General features: G+C 54.9%; 1 pseudogene; it reads left to right on the forward strand.

Annotated features, from left to right (window-relative positions):
* The window catches only part of LOC116943791 (contactin-associated protein-like 2), a 168,393-nt pseudogene that overhangs the window by 84,732 nt on the left and 70,539 nt on the right, over positions 1-13,122 (forward strand).

Raw genomic sequence — 13,122 nt, forward strand, 5'->3', positions numbered from 1 at the left:
CGTTCAGACATTTCCACGTGGCCAGCCGCACAGCGATTGCAGGTCGCTCCTGGCGATAGTTCCCGCCTGGGCTCCGCCAAACGTGGGGGGGGGGGGGGGGGGGGAGGGTGGCCTCTGGTACATTCTTTAAATTTTCATTTTTGTTGTCTCTTGGCAATTAAGTTTGCTGAGGGGTTGCCAGCCACTCACCCCGCTCCAAACCAGAGCCCCCCGCTCCCCCCCCCATTCGCCTCCCTGGGGGATGAGAGAGCGCCAGGTGGTAATCAGTTGATTAGTCAAAGTCAAAGTGATTTCCTGCTCAAAATGAGCATTGAGGAATTGGTGCTAATCTCCTATTTACGGCTCTGGGCCAACGGGGGAATTTCTGCATTCCCATTCCGGGGTGGTTGGGGGGGGGAGGCGAGTTTGCCCATCGGATAGACACCGTTGAATTACTCACAAAGTGGTATCCTATTTTATTGAACACCGGAGAGATGATGATGGGCTGAGTCGATCCTCCCGTAATCAGGAATTTGCACTCGCAACCTTCCTGGGTCGCAAGCCGCTCGCTCTCCCACTGAGCTTTCTGGCCGGACACTCTTGATGATGATAATAATTGTTGACGATGTGAGTGCAGCCACGAGTGTCGACTACTCTCAGCCTCCACCCCCTCCCCCCAATGGCATCGCTCATCACACCGCAGGTGTAAATGTCCCACAGAGGACAAAGGGAAAGGCCCCCGTGTAGCATACACAGACCGTTGCGGGCAAGTGCTGTTAGCGAGCAACACCTATCAAGGCCAGCGCAGCACACGAGGGGGTAGGTGGCCAGCACCACGCCCGGCCGCCTTTTTATCTCCCGAGTGGCGATGTTTACACACCGCACCAGGTACTCATTTGAGGCCGAGTCGACCTAGGGGAGGCCCGAGACCGGTTCAGATAATCATCACCGGTGTTGGCCGTGAGCGGGAATCGAACTCGGGTCGCCGCGGTTGGCAGCTCAGCGCAGCGCTAACCGCTGCGCCACCGCTCCCCGCACCCCGCACGGTGCCACCGCTCTCCACTCGCCCCACTCGCCCAACACGCACAGGGCGCGAGGTTCGTGCGCGCGGGAGGGTGGGCGAGAGTGGTTAGGAGGATTGCTCTATGTTCACACCTCGCACCGGGGATTCATTTAAGGCCGAGTTGACCTAGGGGGGAGGCCACAGGACCGGTAACTGACATCGCTCACCACTGATGTTCGCTGTGCACGAAGCGGCTGCGGCCACCGCTAACCGTACGCACGGAGAGAGATCCCCCGTAGAGTATGAGGATAGGTTTCCCCATTTTTTTTCTGACAACATTCAGGTGTTAAGATGTTAAAACACCAAACTGAAACCTTTCACAAGGAATCATGTCTGCAAAGGAGGTCTCATTATCCCCCGTAGAGCTTCTAACAAAATGTTCTGTTGGCGATCACCAAATGAAGGTCGATGCATTTACACAAAAAGTGGGTAGGTGGGTGGCCATCACCAAGCCCTGACCGCCTTTGTATCCCCGTATGCTGATACTTTAGACATCGCATCATGCATGCACTCACGCACGGCCGAGTCAACTTAGAGGAGGCTCAGCACCATTTCACATTTTTCGGCACACCGATGTTGGCTTTGAATGGGACTCGAACCTGGCTCACCGGGTTCGTAGCTCAGTGCAGTGCTAACCACTCGCCTGCAGCTCTGGGTCAACACAACAAAGATCCCCCGTATAGCCTTAACTAAGCTGTCGGGGCACGTGCTTAGCGAGTAGCACCTACGAAGGCCAACAGCGCAGGAGGGGGTGCTGTGGCCAGAACCACGCCCGGCCGCCTTTGTCTCCCCAATACTGCTGCTTACGCACAGCACCGGCTACTAAGTTAAGGCTGAGTCGACCTAGGGAAGGCCCAAGCCCGCTTCAGATAATCGTCACTGGTGTTGGCCGTGAGCGGGAATCGAACCCGGGTTGCCGGCTTCGTAGCGCAGCGCGCTGGGTCAACACATACACACACGTGTACCCACACACACAACAACAACCGCCATTCGCCACTAAGTGGCGGTGACGTCTCCACGACGCTTGTGCCAGGCCATGTGAAGTGTCGAACGCCCGCTGGCACGAGGTCACGGGGCAGACCCAGCAGGGCCCCCTACTGTGCCAACTTGCTGTGCTTTAGCCACCCGGCGCTCCGCTCGTTGTTGTGAGCGTCGCTCCTCCCCCCTCCGTTGTTGTTGGAGGGCGACTGCCTCCAGCTGCCCAGTAGCGTCCTTCACGAGCCTCCTCCACAGAGGCCGATCTTGACACCGCTGGTACCAGTCATCGGCAAGTCCACTCAGCCCCACATCTTCCCGTACCACATCACTCCATCTCTTCTCTAGCCCGTGCCGCGACCGTTTAGCCCCCTCGATCCTGCCGAACAAAATCTTAGGCATGCGGTGATTTGGCATGCGGGCTACGTGACCCAGCCAACGCAGCCTTGCCTGCCGGAGGAGCTCACCGATTGGACTTTGTCCAGATCTTTCAAGAATATGTGAGCTCCTCACACACACACACGTGTACCCACACACACACACACACGTGTACCCACACACACGTGTACCCACCCACCCACACACACGTGTACCCACCCACCCACACACACGTGTACCCATATACGATCACAGGTCAGCTTTGCTGAAAGGTAATTCATTAGCATTACAATTACCGCATCAATTCCCCAACCTAATTACAATTAATTTGAAAAAAAAATGAAATTGATTTCCATTCTTTCCATTTTGGCGAAAGAGCAGCTGCCTCTGACAAATTTGAATTACGATTGAAATTACTTGAAATCCTTAATTAATTGTGCTCGTGGTGACACCTGCGTTCAGAAACGGTCATTTAATACGGCCAAATGTTTCGCAAAGTTTGTGCTTATTGACTGCGTTTGGTTTACACCAGGGTAAATCCCATCATCAGCAGCAAGGAGCATCAGCACTGTTAAATCTAGATTGAAAACATATTTCTTTAGAACTGCTGTTTGTGTTTAGTTTGTCCTTCCCCCGCACCTCTAATTAGCACGGTTGGCTACGTACGGTGCAAAATAAGTTCAACGTACATCATTTAATAAAATAAAAATCTCAAACAGCATGCGTACTCTTATCTTAAGCAGCAGCAGCAGCAACATCGCTACCTCCGACAGTCTTGTATGATGCTGCTGCTGAAGGTAACAGCAAGCAGCCCCTTTCCCCGCAACTTGAGCGAGGTGCAGGTGATTATTTATTTGCTGGACGCTGAAAGAATCCCAAGACACGCGTTGCACCGAGCCACCGTCTCATAATCACCATCACCACCACGCCAGCGCAGTGCTGCGTCTGTCAGCACCGCTGTCCCCTCTCCGCACTTCGTCGCTCCCCTGACAGGTGTCTCACCCCCCACCACCCACCTCCTCCCCCCACCCACCACCCACCTCCTGCTACCACCCACCAACACCCTCCCCCACTCACCCTCCTGCTCCCACTCACCAACACCCTCCCCCACTCACCCTCCTGCTCCCACCCACCAATACCCTCCCCCACTCACCCTCCTGCTCCCACTCACCAACACCCTCCCCCACTCACCCTCCTCCTCCCACTCACCAACACCCTCCCCCACCACCCGCCTCCTGCTCCCACTCACCAACACCCTCCCCCACTCACCCTCCCGCCCCCACCCTCCTCCTCCTCCCACTCACCAACACCCTCTCACCCAATCACCCACCCCTCCCCACAAAGACAAAGATTCCTCCCGCTGTAGCCTACAACAGGCTGCGAGGGCAAGTGAGTCGGGAGCGTGTGGCCAACACAAAGCATTGGCGTGGCGAATGCTTTTACGCCGTTTTTAGAGCACCGGATACACGAGACTAACAAATGATTAAATCAACGCTGTCGCGTGCATGTCGATATCATGTATGTGCGGGCGGACGTCAGCACCCCCACTCCCCCACCCCCGCCACGTAGCCACAAGAGCCACGTTGATAGCTTCCTCCAGCACGTGCAGCACAAACAAACAAACAACAACAACAACCACCACCAGTACCTCGCGGATCATCTCACGCTGCCCGCGTTCACACAGCGGGGCTGTCACGCGGCAGTTGTTACCGTACGATGTCCCGTCGGATGTTCTTGAAGCGGCACAAAGACGAAGATCCCCCGTACAGCATAAAACAGTGTTGGGGCAAGTGCTGTTAGCGAGTAGCGCCTATGAATGGCCCGCACGGCACACTGAGGGGGTGGGTGGCCAACACCACGCCCGGTCGGTCGCCTTTGTCTCCCGAGTGGCGATGTTTACACGCCGCACCTGGTGCTCATTTGAGGCCGAGTCGACCTAGGGGAGGCCCAGGACCGGTGCAGATAATCGTCACCACCGGTGTTGGCCGTGAGCGGGATTCGAACTCCCCGCACGGTCCCACCGCTCTCCACTCGCCCCACACGCCCAACACGCACAGGGCGCGAGGTTCGTGCGCGCGGGAGGGTGGGCGAGAGTGGCTGGGAGGATGTGTCTGTGTGCGCGCGTGTGTGGGGAGCGGTGGCGCAGCGGTTAGCGCTACGCTGCGCTACGAACCTGACGACCCGAGTACCGATTCTCCGCTCACGGCCACCAACACCGGTGACGATTATCTGAACCGGTCTTGGGCCTCCCCTAGGTCGATTCAGCCTTAACTTAGTAGTTGGTGCTGTGCGTAAGCAGCAGTATTGGGGAGACAAAGGCGGCCGGGCGTGGTTCTGGCCACAGCACCCCCTCTTGCGCTGTTGGCCTTCGTAGGTGCTATTCGCTAACAGCACTTGCCCCAACAGCTTGTTAAGGCTACACGGGGGTGCGGGGATCTTTGTCATTATGCTAGAGCAATGCTCTTCGTTGCGAGGCCCGCGGGTCCCTGGCTGCCCCTGGTGGCCTTTCGTGTGGGCCCACCGAGAATACACAACGCGTGAACTCCCCCCCCCCATCACCAGCATCACCGTGCTACTGTCAAACCCCCAACGGTTTCAAATGCGTGGCGTCCCCTCTCACACTGATGATGTCTCCTCGGCGAACGTGGGGCCAACCCTCCTCTGAAATGTAGTGGAGAATACCGTGGTGGGGGGTGCACGTGTGCAGTGTGCGCGCCTCATTGGACAATCGATGCGTGGCTCAAAACACAAAGACCACAGCGCCACGCAAAAACAACCGTGATTCTCCACCGGCGGTGATGTCACCACTACGCTTGTGCCAGGCCAAGTGCACTTTAAGGCCACGTGAAGTGTCTAACACCCGCTGGCATGAGGTCACGGGACAGACCCAGCAGGTTCCATGTCTTGACTGACTGAGATGACTGGCCGATGCTAGTCAACGCACACACACAGACACGCGCGCACACGTGGTAGCGTCACCAGCCGTGTCTCCTACCTGACCAATGTGAGCCCCCCCGCCGCACCACCAATCCCACGATGTCACGTCCACACATCCGCAGATTCGAGCGTGGCGTACCTGGACGGGCGCAGTCTGCTGTCGCTGCGCTTCGCGAAAAAGACGGAGCGCACGATCAAGGACGTCGTGGCGCTGCACTTCAAGACTGGCGCCAGCGACGGCGTTCTGCTGCACGGAGAGGGTCAGCAGGGCGACTACCTCACCCTCGCGCTGCACCGCGGGCGGCTACAGCTGCACATCAACCTCGGTGAGCGCCGTTCGATCCCAGAGCCTGGCTCTGGGTCGTTCCTTTCACCAGGGTTGCCAACCGTTCCGTAGTTGCGCCCCATCCTTTCGCTCTCTCCGCATCCATCCATCATCCCTGTACCTGTACCCCCCCCCCCCCCCACTTCCTCACAATCACCCAAACAAACTGTTGGACTTGCTCACAAAGTGGTACCTATTTTCTCGACCTCCCTCCCAAACCCCCCGGAGGGCTGATGGGCTGAGTCAGTACCCCTCCACCACCACCATCACCCCGTGCCTAGCCAGGAATTTGAACTTTCCCGGATTGCGATCCGCTCGCTCTACCGCTGAGCCACGTGGTCGGACACGCGATAATGCTCGCAACGTGACGGGGCCAACGGGCTGGCGACATTCGGGGGATTTTTGTCCCAGCCACATCCTTTCTCGTCCGCGCTGCTTCCGCTGCTTCGCTTGCAGCAACAAACAAAAACAACAAAGAATGCACACCTATGAAGTGTAGCCGTTACGTGGGGTCCACCGGTACATTGGCCCTCTTCCACACACGAGGTTTTTCTTTAGCAGCGGCAGCAGCAGCGGCACAGTACCCGGTCCACGTGCTCGAGGAAGACCCAAGGATGACAATGGGTGGGATCGCATCAAAGCATGAACGAGGCTCACGCTGGAACAGACAACGAGGATAGCTGAAAACAGAAGTGCAGTGGCGAAGGATTGCCCGTGGTGCGGCCAAACCGTCGGATCGAGGATGACTGAAGACAAGCAGCAGCAGTAGCAGCAGCAGCAGTAGCAGCAGCAGTAGCAGCAGTAGCAGCAGCAGTAGCAGCAGCAGTAGCAGCAGCAGTAGCAGCAGCAGTAGCAACAGCAGCAGTAGTAGCAGCAGCAGTAGCAACAGCAGCAGCAGTAGCAGCAGTAGCAACAGCAGTAGCAACAGCAGCAGTAGCAACAGTAGCAGTAGCAACAGCAGTAGCAGCAGCAGTAGCAGCAGCAGTAGCAGCAGTAGCAGCAACAGTAGCAGCAGCAGTAGCAACAGCAGCAGTAGCAGCAGTAGCAGCAGGCAGGAGCCGCGTCTTTTTTTGTGTGTTTTATCAGCACAACAAGCACCCTTGAGTGGGCAGTGTCCTGCGATGCGATCTTTGGCCAATTCCGTTTAAAATCGCCGGTGTTTTTTTTATTTGCGTGGGAGGCATGCCGAGCACCTGTTTGCTGCATTGATTTTGTGACTCGAGTCCCTCTTCTGTAAAAGAGAGGCCCCTTTCTTCCCCCTCCCACTCTCAACGGACTCTCTTCACCTGGTTGTAAATAAGGGGGGAATTGATTGGCTGATTGATTGACTATCAGCCACCACTGACATGCCGCGAACCCTAACAATGACCCTTCCCCGAACACTGATAATACTCCTATCAATACCCCTAACTCTCAACTTACTCCTATGACTTTACCCATGCCCCTATTAAATCCACTAACCCTACCCTATACGCTTACCCCACGACAAACCCTTCTCGATACCTTCCCTCACTGCGAACCCTAAACCCGCTCCTAACACAAACACTGCCAGGAACACAAACTCTGCCCCTAATCCTAACCAGGACACTAACACTAGCCTTACCCTAACCACAACACTACCCCTACTTCTAACGCTACTGTTAACTCTACCCCCACAAGATAACCCTACTCCTACCACAAACCTTAACCCGAACACCAAAACCCTATCCCCAATCTTAACTCAAACTCCGAATACTGAACCCCGATTACAACCGCCTGACCTGTCAGTAGCCCGGGCCTGTAGCACCTAACACCAGCCACGCACACGCTCCCACCCTCGAACCCATCCATGTGTTTAGGGCGTTGACTCCCTCGCCCGGTATGCAGGAGGTCATGCGTTCCATCCCGGCCCTGACGCCTGCTGTATTATTTGGGAGTTTGCGTGTGTCTCTCTCTCTCTCCCCATGATTGCGTGGATTTGTCTCCGAGTCCTCCGGCGTTTCCCTCCACATTTAGAATCAACGTCACGCGCTTTAGAGGACTTGGTTGTGACACATTTCCACGCGACGATGATGATGATGATGATGAAGCCATCTCGTTGGGCTATCGTTTGCGATCGGCAGGTCGCTATTAAAAAAAAAGCTACGTAGTTCAGTGGAGCCTTACCTGGTAAAATAAAATAAAAAAAGTTTTGTTTATAATTATTATTTGTTGGTGTGAACCAGATGTAGCCAGGTGGGATCCACACCCTCCCTCCCTCCCTCTCTCCTGCACCCACCCCACCCCCCACTTGCTCACCCTCCTTCCCCCAGTCACGCATGTCTGAGCGGAGAGACAGTCCCTCTGACACAAAGTCCCCCCCCCTCCTCCCACCCAGCACCTCCACCCACCCCCCCAGAGTCATGTGCGCTCTGCTCGCTCTGCAGACCTCATCAGATGGCACTCGCGTTCCGCTTCGTCGCTTTTAACAATTTTTTTCCTCTCTCCAGTCCTCGTTCTGAGTTTAATTTCAAAATTCGCTCTCGGCGTCCGCGAGACGAGGTGCGGAGAGAGCGGTGCTCACCGCCCCGCGTGCGACGACTCTCCCGCGCTGAAGGAGAAGTCGCAGAACTGCTTTTGAGAATCCCTTGTCGTCATCGTCGTCGTCTGCGTCGTCGTCATTATTATTAGAACGCGTGTGTTTTTTTTTTTATCCGGGCAAGCCTCACTGAGTCTCGTGAGCCTATCTCAGGAGGGTCCCGTCGAGTTTTCGCATGAGAGAGGGGGGGGGGGAGTGGGGTGGAGGCAATAATCGCTGCTTGCTGTGGGCGTGATCCCAGTTGAGTCATTTTCGGCGTCGTTTTTTTTTCAAATGACGTCGCGTGGATCCCCTAACGCCCACTGCGGACACCACAGCATTAACCAGGGCGGTCGGCGGAATCGAACCGCGAGCGCCCCTTGCAACAAAGCGGCGAACGCGCGAACCGCAACGCCGCCCTCCGAGCGACGTCATTGACACCTTCCGGCCCTCCGAGCGACGTCATTGACACCTCCCGGCCCTCCGAGCGACGTCATTGACACCTCCCGGCCCTCCGAGCGACGTCATTGACACCTCCCGGCCCTCCGAGCGACGTCATTGACACCTCCCGGCCCACCGCGAACTAACGCCGAGTAGACTTCCAAGACGGATGCGCATCCTACAAACAAGGCGGACAAAGCGAATGTGCCGATGCGGGAAAGCCTCGTTGAGGCTGGGCGCTCGTCTGCTGCCCAACACTCATGGACATAACGGGGCCAAACTTCCCCCCGTACGGCAGAAGCCTCCGGAGATTCGGCGCGGCGTTGCAGCAAAATTTGATGAAGAATTAAATGAAGGTGTGACCAACTTATAAGCGGGCGCCACAAATGTAATCGCAATAGCTTAGAGTACTTTGTCAATCCACTGCTGGGTGACGGCGTTCGACCACGCTGTGATGCTCATGGGAGCTGTTTGACCATATTTCACCGCGCTGGTCAGTGCGGGTTGGTGAAGCGTAGAACGCAGAACCCTGTCCAGATATCACTCGCCACTGATGCCAGCCGTCGCCCAGAATCTAAGTCGGGTCGCCGTGGGTTTCGTAGCGGAGCGCGCTAACCACTGCGCCACCACTCCACCCCGACTCGTAAACGCGCGTATGTATATATTATATATTTTTGTTCATGGGAAACGTTTGCACTTGTTGAAATCTCAGCGAAGGCTGCGCTGTCGGTTCTGTTTCCGCTAATGCGATGATTTATTTAAAATAAAAAATATTCGATACCCCCCCCCCCCCCACGCCGCTGACTTGGGCGTGCGCGAAAGTTAATAAAACAATATCGATTGTTGGACTGCGAGTCGGATGGCGCGAGATGGAGAGTGTTTCCCATCGGGATGGGTCACAGCGCCACGAGTTACGGTTAAACAATTACCCAGGCATGCAGATGCTTGTCGCATTAATCATGACACCAATATTTATTATTAATTAAAAATAATTACAACAAAAAAAGCCCTAAGCACGCGTATTATTTAAATAAATAAAGCGCCCACTCACAAAATGAAACCGCTGCTCGAATGATCGTCGAGGCATCGGTGCGCATCCCCCCCCCCATTGAACAGCCCAGCGGGCCGTGGCGGAGATTTCACATTCCTCTGGCGGGGAGCGAGTCTGATTCCAGAGCCCAAACAACGCAGTTGCTCGTTTCAATCGACCCCATCGGGAGTGCCGATGGGAATTTCGACTCACGCGAACCTTCCGACCGCGACCGTCCTCTCGCTCGACCACCCGGCCGCACGCAGCTTTGCTGCCGCTCGCCACCGCTCGATAAACCCGCCCCGACGCCGTGTCGGTCCATTGGGGGCCGGGTGGTTGTTTGACCATACTTCACCACTCCGGGTGACGGCGGCGGCAGCGAAGGGACCGTCGTTGTTGTTTGTGAATGCCGCCCGTCGACCCACCGCGTAGCTCACCGTCAGCCCGCACGTGCCGGCTGGGGGAGTTTCCGAGCGCTCGCGTATCACGTGGTCGAGTGACGCGGACGGCCCCGCCCGCCCGCTCCTCTGTGACGTCGACAGCTGGCGCTCCGAGTCGGCGACCGCGCTCTCGTCCCACGGATTCCGGCTTAGGGCGCCACCGTGCCTGCTGCTGTGGAGTTTGCGTGTCTCTCTCTCTCTCATCATTATCATCACGGTGGCTAGGAGATGTTAACTACCTCGCCTGCTATGCAGGAGGTCGTGGGTTCGATCCCAACCCTGACGATGCCTGCTGCTGTATAATTGGAGTTTGCGTGTCTCTCTCTCTCATCATCATCATCACGGTAGCTAGGAGATGTTAACTACCTCGCCTGCTATGCAGGAGGTCGTGGGTTCGATCCCAACCCTGACGATGCCTGCTGCTGTATAATTGGAGTTTGCGTGTCTCTCTCTCATCATTATCATCACGGTGGCTAGGAGATGTTAACTACCTCGCCTGCTATGTAGGAGGGCGTGGGTTCGATCCCAATTCTGACGATGCCTGTTGCTGTATATTGGGAGTTTGCGTGTCTCTCTCTCTCTCATCATTATCATCACGGTGGCTAGGAGATGTTAACTACCTCGCCTGCTATGTAGGAGGTCGTGGGTTCGATCCCAATACTAATGATGCCTGCTGCTGCTGTGGAGTTTGCGTGTCTCTCTCTCCCTCTCATCATTATCATCACGGTTGTTAGGAGATGTTAACTACCTCGCCTGCTATGCAGGAGGTCGTGGGTTCGATCTCAACCTTGACGATGCCTGCTGCTGTATATTTGGAGTTTGCGTGTGTTTCTCTCTTTCCCCGTGGTCACGTGGATTTTTTCTCCGGGTCCTCTGGTTAAATTTTCCCCCTCCACATTTACAATCAACACGCGTTTATTAGAGTATTTCGACTGCTATACATTTCCACGCGATAAGCCGCTTCCGTTGAGCTACAAGGCCAGGTCGCTTTTTGCTCAAAGGGCTCTTACAGCTCTGTTGGGGCCTTACGTGGTAAAATAAAAAATAAGTAAAACGCTTCGTTTGTGTTTTAATTGTTTAACGTCCAAGCTCTGACCGCCCTGCCTCGTTCGCCACCCGACCTTGCACTCTGCTCCCAGGCCTGGCGCTCCCCAGACGAGACGCGATGATCGAGGCTGCATTAGGCGGAGCGCAGCACGAGTAATGCATCTGTGACCTTTTTACAAATTCTCACTTCCTGCCCCCAAGTCCGTTGCAACACTCGGGAGCGATGCGTGACCAGCACACCCGGGCAGCATTCATTCATTCATTATTTATTTCGTTCATTCATTTTAACAATCGCCTGTTTTCATGATGATGATTATAATGTAACAAAAAGTAGAAGATATAGGAGCAGACCTGCAATGGCTTGCTCACGACACTGCTGGCGGATGGCCCTTCCACTCACAATAAAGAGGGCTCTAAGTCTAGGGTGGAGGGGGTCGGTCAACTCCTATGTAGGGTAGACGTCAGTATCGGAATATTTATCTCGACTGGAGGAATCCGATGAGCTATGAAGCTCTTTTTCACAGATGTCCAGTTGGGGCACGGGGTAAGAACGTTACAACAACAAACACAAAACAACAATAACACGATTGGAGTTCAAAGTACAAGAAAGGTGAACAAATCACCCAAGCACGTACAAATACAACTACCGGGATGGGGATGGTATTCACGGTTTTTTTTTCTTCCATAAGCGACCCGGCTACCACAAATGATCGCTCATAATCATCTAAATAATCTCAATGCGTGTTGATAAATCAGAAGGGAGGGGGGGAAACAAAAATCCGGAGGACCCGGAAATCAACAACAACAAAACCCACGTGACCAAGGCCTTACCCACACTTTACCCCATCGCACGCGACCGACCAATCGACTACAACTGCGGGGTTTTAAGCCGTCGATGGGATGCGGGGGGAGGGTGGGTGGGGGGGTGTTAAGAAACGTGGCCCACCCATCGTTCGGTTGTCAACTTGCCGCTGCCGCCGGCAGATGAACTCGAACCCGGTCTCACCACCTCTGGGTCGTCAGCCCAGTGTGCCAGCCGTTGCGAGCACCGTGGCGGTGGTGGCAGTGCTGGCGTGCGACATTGGCGTTGTGACTTTAGGTTACGATCGCTCCGCTGGTCGTGTTTGTAATGCGGAGGGAGGGGAGGGAGGCGCCGTGCCAGCCGTAGAATTGGAATTCGCTCCAAGAGCGGAGGAGGCCATTTCGTCCGCGGGGCATTGAATAATGACCACTGTGTGGTCCCGATTTTATTTAACTCCGGAGGAATGGCGATGTTGATGATGATGGTGATGACGGCGATGGCATCGGTGACGGTGAGTACAAGAGTGGTGACGGACAGAACGTGGAGTGGCTCTTCAGCGCTCTGCATTGGCGCTTGTTGCGCGCGCTACATCGTGTTCGAACATTCTGTTTGGATCTGCGGTCGCTCCCCATGCCGTGCAATGATCTCAGCTGCCACCTTTGTGCCGACGCCTCGAGGTGCACGGCTTGGGAGCCGCGCTATAACGAATGCACGACCACCATGATGATGATGATGACCGTGGAGGTGATGCCAGTGGCGGTGATGGAGATGATGACAATCTTGGCAATGGCATTGATGATAAGGGCACCGATAATGGTGGCAGTGATGACGAGTAGCCAATGGAAACGTGCGTTTAGCTTATTTGGATGCTATAAATTTCCACATGATAAGCCACTTCGTTGGATTCTCATTTTTATGGCCAGGTTACTTCTAAAAAAGACGCTTGCTCAGTCAGTGGGCTTTACCTGGCGAAATAAAATATTTCTGTTTTATTCGTATATATATTTAGTGATTTGCTTACCTCTCCTATACACTTAGAGTGTTTTTTGTATCGTTTGTTATTGTGACGTTCAAACCCCCGTGCCCCAAATGGACACCTGTGAAAAAAGAGCTTTATAGCTCATCGGATTCCTCCTGCAGTCTAAATAAATATTCTGATGTTAACATCA

The sequence above is a fragment of the Petromyzon marinus genome, chromosome 19 (assembly GCF_048934315.1).
Source record: "Petromyzon marinus isolate PM22_M1 ecotype Great Lakes invasive population chromosome 19, UKy_Petmar_22M1.pri1.0, whole genome shotgun sequence".
Classification (NCBI taxonomy): Eukaryota; Metazoa; Chordata; class Hyperoartia; order Petromyzontiformes; family Petromyzontidae; genus Petromyzon; species Petromyzon marinus.